The sequence below is a fragment of the Eupeodes corollae genome, chromosome 1 (genome assembly GCF_945859685.1).
Source record: "Eupeodes corollae chromosome 1, idEupCoro1.1, whole genome shotgun sequence".
Classification (NCBI taxonomy): domain Eukaryota; kingdom Metazoa; phylum Arthropoda; class Insecta; order Diptera; family Syrphidae; genus Eupeodes; species Eupeodes corollae.
The window spans coordinates 226,928,258-226,943,567 of record NC_079147.1 but is presented as its reverse complement, the minus strand read 5'-3'; the positions used below and the strand labels follow the sequence as shown (position 1 = coordinate 226,943,567).

Below are 15,310 nucleotides of genomic sequence, written 5' to 3'. Positions count from 1 at the left end.
AAAATTACATACAAATATTTATGGCCTTGACCGTAATATATTTTTTTTTTGCTTGAAGTGTTATCTCTCTTGTGCAACTCTATCTTTCGAATGTTAACAATTCTTTTTCTATGCGGCCACATTGGCGAAAAATTAGTTTTTTTTTGTCGGTAAAAAAATAGCACCGATTGGAGTTTACTTCAGAAAAATACTTTTTTCATTATTATTTTTCAAATATCAAATTTTAATGGTCTTATTGCTTTCTGCCCATTTCAAAATCAAAATTTAGTTAAGAAAAAAATAGGTCGCAGAAAACACTGCACGGGCGAGAAACGAGCTTTCATCTAACAACTTATTGCAGAACGTAAATCCTACAGTGAAGTTCGGCGTTTAGTAGGGTGCTCCAACAAAATGATAAGGAACGCAATAATATATGCTCCCAAATATGAAACTCGTGGACGAAAACCTGCAATGACAACTAATGCCATCAGACGGCTTGTTCGAGAAAGCCAGAAAAATCCCTTCAAGCCTGCAACTGAGCTCAAAAGGGAATTAAATATAACGGCATGCCTGGAAACTGTTCGACTTAGATTGAGGGAAAACAATTTAAAGGCGTGCAGTCCAAGAAAAGACCCACTTTTGACTTCAACACATACGAAAAATCGTTTAAATTTTGCTTAAAAGCAATTAAATTGGCCAACTAAGAAATGGCGCAACATTTTATTATTATTATTTATTTAATATCAATTAGAGTTTACAATCTCAAATAGACTAATGAAATTTTTAAAATATTCGTTGAATCATTATAAAATTAAAGCTACATACAAAAAAAATACAATTATTTAACTAACATATTTTTGAATGAGTTTCGACTGAATGAAAATTACAATCTATATTAAGTGATACATTATTAATCTCCCTAACACTGCGAGTTATGGGTTCATTAAACGCATAATTTACTCTATGAACGTTTTCCCGGAATAATGTTCGAATTCTTAGTTCTCTAGAAGGAGCGTAAAGATCAATAAGCAATAATAAATAAGGACAATCAATATGATATGATAAAATATCTCTGACAAAATTTATGTAATTTTATGTCTGCATACCAATAAGCTGACATCTAACGTTATAGGAAGGCATTTCAATGTTCCAGCCTAGTTTTTTACTACAAATCTTGTAAATTTTTTTTTCTTGTAATATGAACATTGTAATGAGAATTCCACACTACGCAGCAATATTCAAGGATTGATCTTACATAAGCCACATAAAGGGCTTTAAGTGTGTAGGGGTCCTTAAGACCAAATGAATTACGAAAAATAAAACCCAACATAGAGTTGGCTTTGTTCACCATGAATTCTGTATGTAGTACAAAGTTTAGCTTGTAATCAAAAATGACTCCAAGGTCTTTTTTAATAAAAACTCTATCAAGGACTTGACTTTGCATATTGTAGTCGTAAACAAACGACGTGTAAACGAAAAACATTGACATTTGGATATGTTTAGAGCTAATTGGTTTATATTGCACCATTTAATAAGATTGTTTACATCATTTTGAAGAAGTGTACAGTCTGTTTAGTTTTTTACACGTCTAAAAATGTTTAAATCATCCGCAAACATAAGACGCATTGAGTTTGTAAGGACATCAGGTAGGTCATTAATAAAAATAAGGAACAGCATTGGACCTGAATGACTCCCTTGCGGAACGCCAGAAGTTACAGAAAAGGGATGAGAGGTAATCGAATCAATTGAAACGAGTTGACTGCGCCTTTAAGATAAGCTGTCAGCCATTTTAGCATGTTGGAATGAAAACCTATGTTCTCTAATTGTTTTAAAAAAATTTTATGATGCACCCTATCAAACGCTTTTGCGAAATCGGTGTAGATAACGTTCTCTTGGTAGCCCTTTTCTAATGAATTGAGAATACATGAAAATGGTTAGGTTAGTGGAAGTTGATCTACCGGGTACAAAACCGTGTTGGTACAGGGATATGATTTCTTTTAATAAAAAATTCAATTTATCGCAAGCAATTTTTTCAAATACTTTTGGTATCGAGGACAATTTACTAATAGATCGGTAGTTTGTTCTTTCCTGTTTTGGACCACATTTGTGAATAGGAGTAACAAAGGACGTTTTCCATTCTGGCAAAAATACACCATATGTTAACGAACTATTAAACACAAAACACAAAACTCTAGACAGAGCGACGGAACATTTTTTTAAAACAATAGGTTGGACGAGAGTAAAATCGTGATGTTTGGAGGCAAGGGGTCTTGTTCCTATGTGAGAAGACCCGCGAAAGCGCAATATAACCCCAAATTCACAACCAAAGTTGTAAAGTATAATGGTATGGGCATCTTTTTCATACAATGGAGTTGGGCCCATACATTGGATGAAGACAGTTATGGATCAACATGTTTATGTTGACATTCTCCAATCATGTTATGCACCCTTATTCAAGAAAAATGCCGCTTTTTTGGGTCTTCCTAAAATATACCATCAGAAAGACACAAAAATGGTTTGCAGACAACTTAATTAATGTAATGGAATTTCCAGCGCTATCGCCTCACCAAAACCCCATTAAAAATTTATGAACTGACGTGAAGATATCTATCTCCCACTCTTGGGAGAGTATTTCAGTCCAAAGGTGCCAAGGCTTGATCAATTCCATGACCAAGCGATGTGAAGCCGTTATAGCCAACAAAGGCTAATCAACTAAATATTAGTGAAATAGGCACTTGTTTAAGTCAAATAATTTTTATAAAAAAATAGAATTTTTTTATTGTTTTTTTAGGTTTAGTGGTGTTTTTTTTTGTACCACTTATTTATTATATTTTTTAGAAAAATTAACTCTATTTTCTTAAATTTCATCTCTTTCATTCTATAACACATTCAAAATGTATCTTTATATTATTAGAGTTTAATTTATTTTTCAAAGAGATTTTCTGATTCGCAGTGGAGCTATTATTTTGACCGCAGCTGTATAATTTCAGGCATAGGAATAACTGTCGCAAAATATCAATTTAATAACAATGATGCTGATTAAGTGTTAAGTAAATGTTAGTTTCATAATTGAAAAAGCAAAAGTTGGTGAAAATGTTGTCATTTCCAAAACTAATTGGGTATTCAGTCTTGTAGCTCTAGTTATTCTTTACAAAATTATCACTGGTTGAACCTAAAAAATAGTTTTAAATGAATAACTTAATTAATAGTTTTCGGATTATAATGATTGAGAATAAGCTACAATTTTATGTGAAGAAAAAGTTAAATTTGATTCTTCAAGAAAAAGAAAAATTTCAAAATGAAAATGCTATTTACGTCATACACTTGCCTTCAATAGTATCTTACGAGGCAAACCGGTAGACTTTACTTTTTGGGTAGATTACTAAGGACATAAACTATTCCGAGACAAATATTCAGTTTTGTTGGAATATGAATGACAATTATGCTCATTTTTGTGACATGTTGCCCAACTTTTAAATATAGTTTTTGCAAGGCAAAAACTTTTGGAGACTTTCGTTTTCGTTTTTTATAGCACCAAAACTATCTAAGAAAAATAAAGCTTTCTAGGTATTAATGCGAAAAACATGTCGCTGTCTCACGAACTTAAACCATTGTGAGTATTGGATTATAAAAACAAAAACAAAAAAAAAACATTAAAGGTCGAGTGCCGGGAGACAAGTAAAACTTAACGACAACTTTTACCTATGTATAAGCTATAACTCACTTTGCATTTACAAAAATAATAATAAATTTTACAAAACAAAAACTTAAGTTTTCTCTCTTTAATAAACAACAATATAAAATCAAGAGAGTCAAATAATAATTTTGTAGTGGACACAAAAAAATCCAAACACACTCGCACACAAAGAGACGAAAACACACACACACACACACGAATGTATTTGTTTATTTCAATCGTCGAATTTGAAATAAGTTCTCACTAAAATTAGCATTCTAAATCTCGTCAATGAGCAATCACTCTTCCCCTTATATGGACAACCTAAACAAATTAACATTTTTTCCGAGTTGTCATTGTCACCGTCACAGTAGTGACTTGTCCAAATGTCCACCAAAGTAAATAAATATAAAATGTAGTTCAATTATTTTATAAGAAACGTTTTGTTATATATATACAATGTATGTACATATACCCAATCCATATTGTACATAAAGTCAACAATTGTGGAGTTAACACATTATTATAAATGTTTTTTAGGAGTACTCGTACATGAAGCAAGGGTTGCCGGAGTCTCATGGAAACTTGTGTATTGTATAACCTTCAATGACCACGTGCATTTTTCTTTGCTTTATAATAATTACATTTTACATTTCTCGTTTAAATGGAAATTTCCATTGATTGTTGTATAAAACACATTTATATCACTTATTTAACTATTTTATTTTGTATTTTGTTGACAAAGAATTAGGTCAAAGAATAGAAGATGTAAAAAACAACAATAATAAGGCAATAAGATTATATTCTTCATTTATAAATTAATATTTATATTTGGGAAGGTATTTTACCTGATTGGAGTTTAACATCAAACTTTTATATAATTTTAATTTGAATGCACTTGGAAAGAGCTATGACACTGATAGAAATATTTTTGTTGCGTAAATCGTTTAGTTAGACAACAAAACTTAAAATAACACTAACTACAGCACAGCGCAGATACACATTTAACTGACAACAACGTCGACCAAAACGACGACTACAAACGACAACAACAAAGTCGACGGCATGCCACAGTTCGTATTTGTTTTTATTGATAGCCTCAGATAGATACGGATACTATATTATACCTACTCATATATAATGTACGCAGATACAGAAGTACGAATGAGTACGACATTATCTCTGGCACGTTAACAAATAATAATCAAATAAAAAACGTTTCGTTTTATTTTGTATTTAGGTGTAACACAACTAAGATTACTAGATATTCGGTTAGTTATCACAATCTATCTTAAGTTTAAAATCTGATTACATATATAACAACCAATAGAAAAACTAAGGCGAGAAAAGAGTGCATTTCTTTTAAGACTTAAGCAGACCATTTTTAAACCACAAAAACCAAATTAATGTGCTTGTGACACTTTGAGAGAATGTTTATTTTGATGTTAGATACAATTTTTTGAGAAACTTGAAAATAAGACGGAATTAAACAATTTCAAAACAAGATTAAAAAATGTTTGTCTAAATAAAATCAAAAGATAGTCAGTTATAAGTCAAGACATAGATAGTTATCGGAGTATGGAACTAGAAGTTCTAGTCTGGCTAAGAGTACTTACAGTATCGGACAAAACATTTGCAACTAGAAAAGAAAGTAAGCATTTTCTTAAAAGAATTATAATTTTATGCAGAATCAAAACAATCGTCATGTATTATTAATACTGTTTACTGAGACATAAATCTTTGGCGTTAGGTAAAAACGTCTTAGTTCAAAAAATTGCATTTTGGGCTTTTGATAGGGTTTAATAACTTATTTTTTTCTCTTTCGTTTGGTACTTACGACTTAAGTCTAGCACAACTACTTCCCATTGTAATAGATTAGTATTAAGGCAATAAGTCTGAAAAATGCATATTCGGTTGGGTATTAACGTCTTAAGTTGATTTAAGACTTTGTGACCGATGCCTCTGAAACATTTAATTTTCTTCTAAGTACTTAAGTCAACTTAAGTCTTTTATACCTAACGGAAAAATCAAAATGGAGCATAGCCTACATTATACTTATCTTTATTTGGATTTTGTTTTTAGAAAAACAGTCAACAAACTAAACAAAAAAGCGAAGAAATAAACGGTTTTTTCATCGTCTGATCTAGTTACCTGGCACTTTTTTTGTTACAATACCAGGGTGGTCACTTTACTGCAATTGCAGTAGATAAACTGCATTTTTTTCTCAACATAAATCTACTGCCTTGAAATAAAATCTACTGCACTTGATTTTAACGAAGATTCTGTACAAGTGGGGCTTACTGATTAAATTTAATAAGTTAATATTTTTAGATGGTATATAGAAAATCAAAAATATTATTAAAAATCTGCTGCAGAAAATTTCTTTGAAGTGGTAACATTTAGAAAAAACCTCCAAAAACGAAACAAGAAAGCGAAGAAAATAAACGGTTATTGCAACGCCTGTCTAATCTAGTTACCTTGTGCTTTTTTAAACGCATTTCAACTGAATAATAATATCTCACTTATCTCAGTACTATTTCAGTGTTTGGTTCTCTAAATTCGTGTGAAAATAATTTAATATTATTATTCGATAAGTGTTGTGCAATTATTATAATGAGTAAAAGAAGTAAATACATATTGAATTTAGCTTTGGCAAATTCTGGAAACCGTAGTAAGTATGCTTTATTTTTAATAGAGAGTAATATTAAGAATTAAATAAACTGTTTATCAGAAAATGCTGGATGTGCTTCTGCTTCACCTGAGTCTTCACCAGCTCCTTCGTTACCTGCTGATTTGCCAAACATTTTTGATTCTGATGATAGCATTATGGATAAGGATTTTGTCCCAGAAGAAGAAAACAGTGATAACGAAATAAATGATGTTGCAATGAGTTCAACTGAAGTTAATCAAGAAGCAGAAGGTGAGAACATGGAAATCAATGTAAAGAAGTGGTCTAGGCGCATAAGAAAAGAACGAACTGACCAAATTCATAGCGGCAAAAGTTACGTCAGTGTAAGCGGAAAAGTTGTTAAAGCAAGAGAATTACAAATTTTAACAGAATGTAGAAAAAAGTGCAGTTCTTTCCTTAAAGATGACATAAGGAAACTAATTTTTGACGAGTACTGGTCGCTTGGCACCCACGACAAAAGAGTTGCCTTCATCGCAAATCTTATAAATGTGAAAGAAAAACAGGTTTCTCGCAAAAGAAAAGTTGGGAGTACGAAAAGCCGGGAAGTTACTTATGAATACTTCCTTGAGGTAAACGGTGCAAGAGTTTCTGTGTGCAAGGGTTGTTTTAGCAAAACTTTGAACGAAAAAGAACGGTTCATATCAAACGCCATCAAAAATAAAATGCTAAGCACATCCGGCATTACAGCGGACGACCAAAGAGGCAAAAAAGCTTCGAAAAACAAAAAATCTGCAGAGGAGCTTAATGAAGTCGTGGCTCATATCAAATCATTTCCCAGCTATGAAAGTCATTACACCAGGCGTACAAATGAAAAGAAGTTCTTACCTTCTTATCTAAACTTGAGGATTATGTACGACCTATACAAAGACAGACGAGAGAATTTTGTCGGTCGTTCTATTTATGAGAGGGAATTTCACAATTTAAAACTCTTTTAAAAAACCAAAAGTGGATACCTACTATAAATGCGACACCTTTAACATGCGTGTTCAAGTTGCTGCTAATGAAGAAGAAAAACAAGAAGCTGAAAACCATCTCCAAATCCATCATGAGCAGGCTAGTGCAGCTTACGATGCCAAAAAAGCTGATAAGCTAGCAGCACAAGACAGCACGCAAAAAAAATGCTTCAGCTTCGATCTTCAGCAATGCTTGCCAACACCGTTTGTTGGATCTTCGGTAGCATTTTATAAAAGGCAGTTATGGACGTATAACCTTACTGTTCACGATAATGCTACCGGAGATTCAACACACTACATGTGGCATGAGGCTCTAGCTGCTAGAGGGGGAAATGAAATAGCTTCCTGCCTGTATGCTCACTTGAAGAAGCTACCTGATTGCGTGTCTGAGGTCACATTCTATTCAGACACTTGCGGGGGACAAAATAAAAACAGTCAACAGTTCCCCAATCTAACCATCAACCACAAGTTCCTTGTTCCGGGTCATACACATATGGAATGTGACGTGGATCATTCAATGATTGAAAAACAAAAAAAAAAACTAAAACACCTGTTTATCACCCCCACGATTGGTTCCAGCTAGTAAGAACAGCTGGCTTAAAAAAGAAGTTTCAAGTTCATGAAATGCAGCAAGAGGAATTCTTTGATTTTGCTGCTTTACTGAAGACAGTTTTTGTGTGCAAAAAAAAAATACTATTAACGATCAGTTTTCTTGGCATAATGTGCAATGGCTGCAATACCAGCAGAATGGGTTGGTTCGATACAAAAACAACTTAAACCACATTGAAGACTTCAAGATTTTAAGCTTCCTAAGAAGGGGAAAAAATAGATGCCTCAAAAATTATCCACTCCAAGCAAAGTACAGAACTTTAGTCCCGATATCTGACGAGAAAAAAAGGGATTTGTGTTCTCTTTTAAGCTTAGTACCACCTGTGTTTCACGACTTTTATAAAAATTTGCCAGCTTCTAACACCGCAACAAATTATGATCCCGATTTGGTAGATGAAGACGAAGAAACAGAAACTACATAAATATTAATTTTTCTTAACTTTATACTCTTAACCTTTTTATAAATAAAAGAAAGAAGAAACAAAGAAACAACATTTTTTCAAATAATACGAAATGAGAGGATCCTAAAGACTTAAGTCATCAAAATAACGGTAAAAACTTATGAATTTGAAAAAATGTATTAACATGTTATATAGGTCATCATTTCACAACTTATTTACCATCATTATTTTTTCACATAAGTTTAATCCAGATTTGTGAATAGCTAATCAACTTTCAATTTGGTTTTAAGAAAAACAGCAGTTTCTGACTTAAGACCTTTTTGCCTAACGTCAAAGAAATATACCTTTATTTTATATACTTATGTCAGATGCTTACTTTAATTTAAATTTTTTCTTTATTAAACTTAATTTTTAACATCGCGAAACACTTCCTATAAAATTTAATTGAATTGAATTAAAGCACCCTGTAAATTAGTTTATGTTTTTTTAGTTGTTTACAAAGTAAATTTCATGAAATGTCAGAGCTTTTAAGAAAAACCCTTCCGGTTGTCAAAACGTAACATTATATAATTCCTAAGTTTATCAGCAAAGTATATTGAAAAAGAAATCAGCTTTCTAGAATTAGAAAGCTGCCTAAATTCCCTTAAAGGCAAAACTCCAGGATTTGATCGGATTTCATACCCGATGATGAAAAATACCCCTTTTCTACTAAAACAAAGAATCTTAAACTTATACAATAACATTTTTGAACAAGGTATAATATCACAGGTATGGAAAGTCGCAAGTGTGATTCCTATCCCCAAACCGACAAAAAGTTTGAGGGATCCCTCGAGATACAGACCAATTTCCTTGCTGTCATGTACTAGCAAGCTATTAGAAAAAGTTATATCTAAACGTCTACTTTGGTATATAGAAAAGAATAACTACATTTGCCCAAACCAGGTTGCTTTTAAACACGGACGTAGCACTATGGACTCCCTACTTCACTTAGACGAAAACATTAGTTCAGCTCTCTCATGCAAAAATCATGTGTCTGTCTTGTCACTTGACTTTGAAAAGGCATTTGACAGGATCGGCAACCATATCATACTAAATAAACTTATGCAGTGAAAGATCGGTCCCAAAATGTTCTCATATATAAAATCATTTTTATGTAACAGAAAATTTAGAATCAAATCAAATAATCATTACTCCACTGTATATAATTTAGCAAACGGTATCCCTCAAGGCTCACCCCTTTCGGTGACTCTGTTCATTATAGCTTATTACGATATCAGCGAAATTATATTAAAATATAATAAAGTCAACCACATCTTATACGCTGATGATTTAATCCTTCTATCGAAATGAAACCAAAATAATCGCACTAAGCAACTTTTTGGAAAATATAATTTTAGAGCTAAATGAGTGGTGCTCCCTTTCAGGGTCCATTATCTCACCTACTAAGAGTAAGCACTTACATATCTGTAAAAAGAGAAACTGTTACACTTTAAACATTAATTTTGCAAATTACGAAATTCCGAATGTAAACATCTTAAATATTTTAGGTATAATTTTTGATAAAAATTATAATTTTAAGAATCATTGTGTAATACTTAAAAAAAAAGCTAGCTACCAGATTAAATAAAATAAGATTTCTTTCTTCAAAAAATAGCTTTGTTCATCCCAACTCATTTATTCAAATTACAAGAAACATCATATTATGCAAGATTGACTACGGTTTGGCTATCTATGGAAAATGCCCAAAATCTACACTACAAATCATCAAACCTTCCTACCACTCAGCAATCAGAAGCAGCTTAAAAGCCTTTGCTACATCACCAATAAAAAATATCCTCACTGAATCTGGCCTTCCGTCCATCGAATATCGCCGAGACCTTCTAACTGCTCGAATCACACCAAAAATTTGCGAGTCTTTCAAATCAATTCTCGAAGACGCCAAAAAAATTTTACTGCGAACAAAGACACCTAAACACCCATCCACCTTATATATCGCCCTTGATACTGTTAGAAACATCGGCATTCGGCCAACAATTAATAAACTGACTCTAAGCAACAACCCTCCATGGCAGATACCAACAAATATAATAGACACCAAACTCTCAACTTTTAAAAAGGATACCAGAAACAAAGAAACCTACTCACAACTATTCCATGGAAAAATACAAGAATATAGAAAAAACGCATGGGATATCTTGTACACAGATGGTTCCAAATCCAAAAATGGTACAGGAGTAGCAATTGTATCGGAGACAGGAGACGTTTTATACACTATTAGACTTCCAAATTACTTTTCAGTATTCTCTTCAGAAGCGCATGCTATATTAAAAGCTACAGAATTTGCAATTACTAAAACTAAAGACGTAGTAATATGCTCGGACAGCCTTTCCACTTTGAATGCTATCGGAAACGTTAAAAACCAGTCACCCGTTATCACTAAAATACGTGACAATATTTTCAAAAACAAAAAAAAACTTAAACTCCTATGGATACCAGGGCACTCCGGTATCAAAGGAAACGATTTAGCTGACAGTGCAGCCAAAAATGCTTCAATGCTAACAAATATATGCGAACTTGCGCCTTCCAAAAGAGACTTCCTGAAAGTAATTAATAATTTCTACGAAAACAAAAGGAAAGAACAATGGAACAGTTACAACCACCACTATTCGATCATCAACCCAAAAGGCGAACCAATCACGATTTCAACTGAAACATCTACCGCAATGAACAAATGTTTCATCCACCTTCGGCTGAGCCACACTCAATTAACACACACACATCTATTAAAAAAGAAGACCCTCCAACCTGCCACCTAATGTCAATCCAGTCATATCCTCACAATCAAACATCTTATCTCTAACTGTTATAAAGTAAACGAACTGTGTAAACGTCTTTTCAATACAAACTTAACTGATCTCTTATCAAAAACCACTTTTGAAAACATAAAAAATGTATATAAAATATTAACTTTACAATTGAATCTGTTATATAGCAATTTTTCATATTTATAAATGTGAGGGGCTGTCGGGGACTCTCCGGCAGCCCCATACATTATACTTATACTCCTATTTTTATAAACTCTAATATTTATAATATTTCAAGCCGCAAGTCATGGTAGCTAGCGCTTTGTAAATCTGTATTATAATGTAAATTTATTTATATTGTAATAAATAATAATAATAATAAAATTCCTTCTTCTTAATAAAACTGTGAACAAGTAAAGACCGTGTCTTTATTTAAATCTCAATCCATCAAGATCGTATCTTGCATTGGATTTAAAAGACAGAGAAACAAAAACGCTTGCTTTCTCTCAACACTGTTTATTCAAAATTAATAAAAATATATAACACTCAAAACAAAAAAAAAACTTTTAGTAACTTAACGTTTAATTGTATCAAGTAACTTCAAATTCACCTGCGACAAAACAATTGCAACTAAAGTGTCATCACTGTTTATTCTATTTTTTCGTTCTAAAAACAAGTCTTCGAACGGATGCTATGTTCGTAAGAAAAGTCAAAAAAGATCCCTTCATATCTGCCTCAAAATTGGTACAGGAGTTCCAATTAAATGTAAGCACTAGAACGGTATCTCGTGCGTCGGTTGGCGGTTGCTGATTTGAGCTGTTATCGGCCTTCTAAGAAACCTTTAATTTCGTTCCAAAACCAGAAAAAAAGAATGCAGTTTGCTAAGGAATATCTTTTTTGGGACAAGAAGAAATGGAGTCGAGTCCTTTTCAGCAGGACAACGACTCAAAGCACACGTCGAGACTGGTTAAAACCTGGCTTAATGATCATAAAATCACTCTTATGAATTGGCCACACAGTCACCAGACTTAAGCCCGATTGAAAACCTTTGGGAAATTGTCAAACGGAAAATTAATCGGGAATATGTTAGAAATGAGAATAGAGTACGAATGGCTTGGAATGAAGTTCCACCAAACATCATTCAACATTTAATTGAATCCATGCCAAGAAGATGCAAGGTAGTTGTCAAAAATAAAGGATTCGCTACTAAATATTGATTATTTTATAATGTTTATATCTTTCCATTTGAAGTTGCAATTGTTTTGTCGCGGGTGAATTTGAAGTTGCTTGATAAAACTAAACGTTAAGTTACTAAAAGTTGTTTTTTTTTCTGTGTTATATATAAATTTAATAACTTGTATTAATAATATATCACGATTGTTTTGATTCTAAATAAAATTTAAATTTTTTTTAAGAAAATGCTTACTTTCATTTTCAGTTGGCTCAATGTTTTGGCTCATACTGTATATCCAATGTTATTTAAATTCGAATATAAAGTGTGACAAAGTTGAGATTTTGAGAAAGGTTTATACTTGGTCGGCTGGCCAAGTCAAGTCATTTGTATAATATTTGCTGTACCATCCTCCAAGTGTTAGGTTAGGTTAAAGTGGTTAAAGGACCATTGATACCACATGAATCGTGAGGCTTTCTTTTAAGCTCAATGAAACCAGTTTGAATCCCTTATGAAACTTTAAAGACTGCTTATGGTACATATGATTAGATCGTTATAAAAGAATTCTCCTAGGTAAGTCTTGCGTTTTTGAGCTAGACCTGGACATGGAGAGAGATGGTTACCTCCTCTTTCGTATACATACAGTATCTGCAAAAGTCATTTGAGAATACGCTTAGCTTTGTGGCGTGCTTTTCTATTAGACAGTGCCCGGTTATGACACCAATTATCGAGCTTAGATGCGATCTGCTTAGAGATAGCAAGTACCTTGAGCTCTTTAAATCTATTGTAGGACAGATGTGTTTCGTGACCATATACATGGTGATGTTATTCCATCTGATGTTTGCCTTCTTCAAAGCGTCTTGCATTAGCAATAGTTTACATATAGCGATTGGTATGCCAGCCAATTAGCAAAACGTGGTAGAATGGGTTGTACTGTACCATTTCTGGCGATTTCAACTGCCTTACAATTTCCTGGAATGTCTTTATGGCCTGGCACCCAGCAGGGGTGTTATGATCGACAGTTATGGACTGTTATGTGTGTGCGCCGTAGTACCGGTGACATGATGGTTAGTGCGTTGGACTGTCATGCCAGAGGTCTTGGGTTCGATCCCTGCCTATGCCATCTAAAGTTTTTCCACGGGTACTGCCTCTTGCGAGGAATTGACAAATTCCCCAAGAGTAATTCTTGTCATGAAAAGTGCTTTCTCAAATTTGCAGTTCGGATTCGGCTTAAAGCTGTAGGCCTCTTCCATCCCTCACAACAGTAATCGCACACACGAATCGTTGAGAGTTGTAAGTCTCTAGGTTCCCTAGTTCTCATGGGACTGTTGCGCCACCCAATTTATTTTATTTATTTGTATGTGCGTGTGCCAAAGGGTAAAGCAACATTTTTTGACTCAAAAATCTGAAGTAAATATAAAAAAGAGAAATTAATATTAAAGACAATTTTTAATGTAAAACAATTGTTGATAAATACCAGGCTATACTTTTTAAACCACTTAAATCCAACCACGAAGCCAATGCTTCCATTTTAACACTACATGAGCTAATAGTTAAATATTTCAAAACCATCAGAGATTTGCACTTCGAATCTATTCAAAACATTTGATGGTCAAAAATCTAACGTGGTAAATTAATCATATTTAGAAAATGAAAATTGGAAGTTTTTAAATCGCTATTGTGTTGCTATTGTGCTCTTTTAATTTGAGGTTAATATCAATATATTTATTAGCATATGCTTAATTCTCTGTAACTAGGGGTAAGTTAATTAAATGTAAAAATGCAGCAGTAATGCAAGATTTGCGTTCATAAATGTAAATACACTGCATTACTGCAGTAGCTAACTCTGTTAAAAAAAAAAACAGTCTGACAGCTGAAATGCGATCAAACCTAAACCTGCAGTCATTTTATTTCTGATACCGCTCTGCAGGAAAATGTCAGAAAAAGATGAATAGGTAAAATAATATTTATAAATTTTTTGTAAAAATTAAAATTATTGGTTAATAATAAGTTGAAATATAATTATTTATACTTCATAAAAATGATTTAATGAATAAATTTGTTCCATTCAAAACATTTAAAATAAGTTCTAATAAAACATTTGTATTGAACATTTTAAAAGACTTTGGTTAAGACACTAAAAACCCAAAACCCGCGTAACTCAAAGAAAAAAATAATTTTTTGTTCCCATACTTTTTTAAAGGCGCCTACTTTGATAACATTTATGAACTGGTTTTTGATATTGTATATCTGCCGCATTCTTGCAGTAGTTTCCCCGTTTATAATTGGATTGCATGAATTTTGTCGGCATGGCTTGTGCAATGAAGTAAATACATTTTTGAAGGGTTGGTGATAATTTCCCCTAAGATATAATCCCCAAAGAAAAATCACTAAATCCATAATCCCCAAAACGGAATCCCCAGCAGCAAAAATCCTCAAGAGAGAATACCCAGGGTGAAAATCCCCAAGTGATTATACCCAACAAAAATTATGTTTAAGTAGTGAATACATATATTAAATTTAATTTATGTTGCATGAAATACAATCCAAAGATAACAATAACATCATCCATTTCAATTTTTATTCCAAACCAAAAGGAATACTCGGCACTACAAAACAACACTTAGACAGCACTTAGCAAGCACTACAAATACAATGAATTTCTATGAATACTGAAGTCAGACTGAGAAGTGCATGTCTTCATAGGGTTTTTTGTGTTTAGAAACTGTTTATCATTGGGCAGGTTCAAGCAATAATAAGGGACTTCATTTGAAGTCAACTTCATTCTTTGAACGTTAATTTTTACCAAGGCAACTTACTTATTCAAATGTCATGAATTTCAAATTCAGAACTTTACTTCACAAACCTCAACTTTAAGTTCATAGTACAAAAAGTACCAAACAAATTATAGTCTACAAAAAACTCCTTAGGCAAGCTACAAGTCCATCTCGATTTGTATTTTGTATTGTAAATATGAGTTAATTCTTTTCCAAATTGACAAGGAACCCTTTTTCAGAGAGCATTAATT

General features: G+C 32.7%; 1 protein-coding gene across 4 annotated transcripts in view; it reads right to left on the bottom strand.

Annotated features, from left to right (window-relative positions):
* The window catches only part of LOC129943153 (myosin-G heavy chain), a 147,854-nt gene that overhangs the window by 100,915 nt on the left and 31,629 nt on the right, over positions 1-15,310 (bottom strand). For 2 of the 4 annotated variants that reach the window (XM_056052411.1, XM_056052417.1), the window contains exon 1: positions 4,504-4,675. The exons of the other annotated variants lie outside the window; for them this stretch is intronic. The gene's annotated coding sequence lies outside the window, so the exon portion shown is untranslated. Of the gene's footprint in view, positions 1-4,503; positions 4,676-15,310 lie in introns of those variants that run through there. 4 annotated transcript variants of the gene reach the window in all.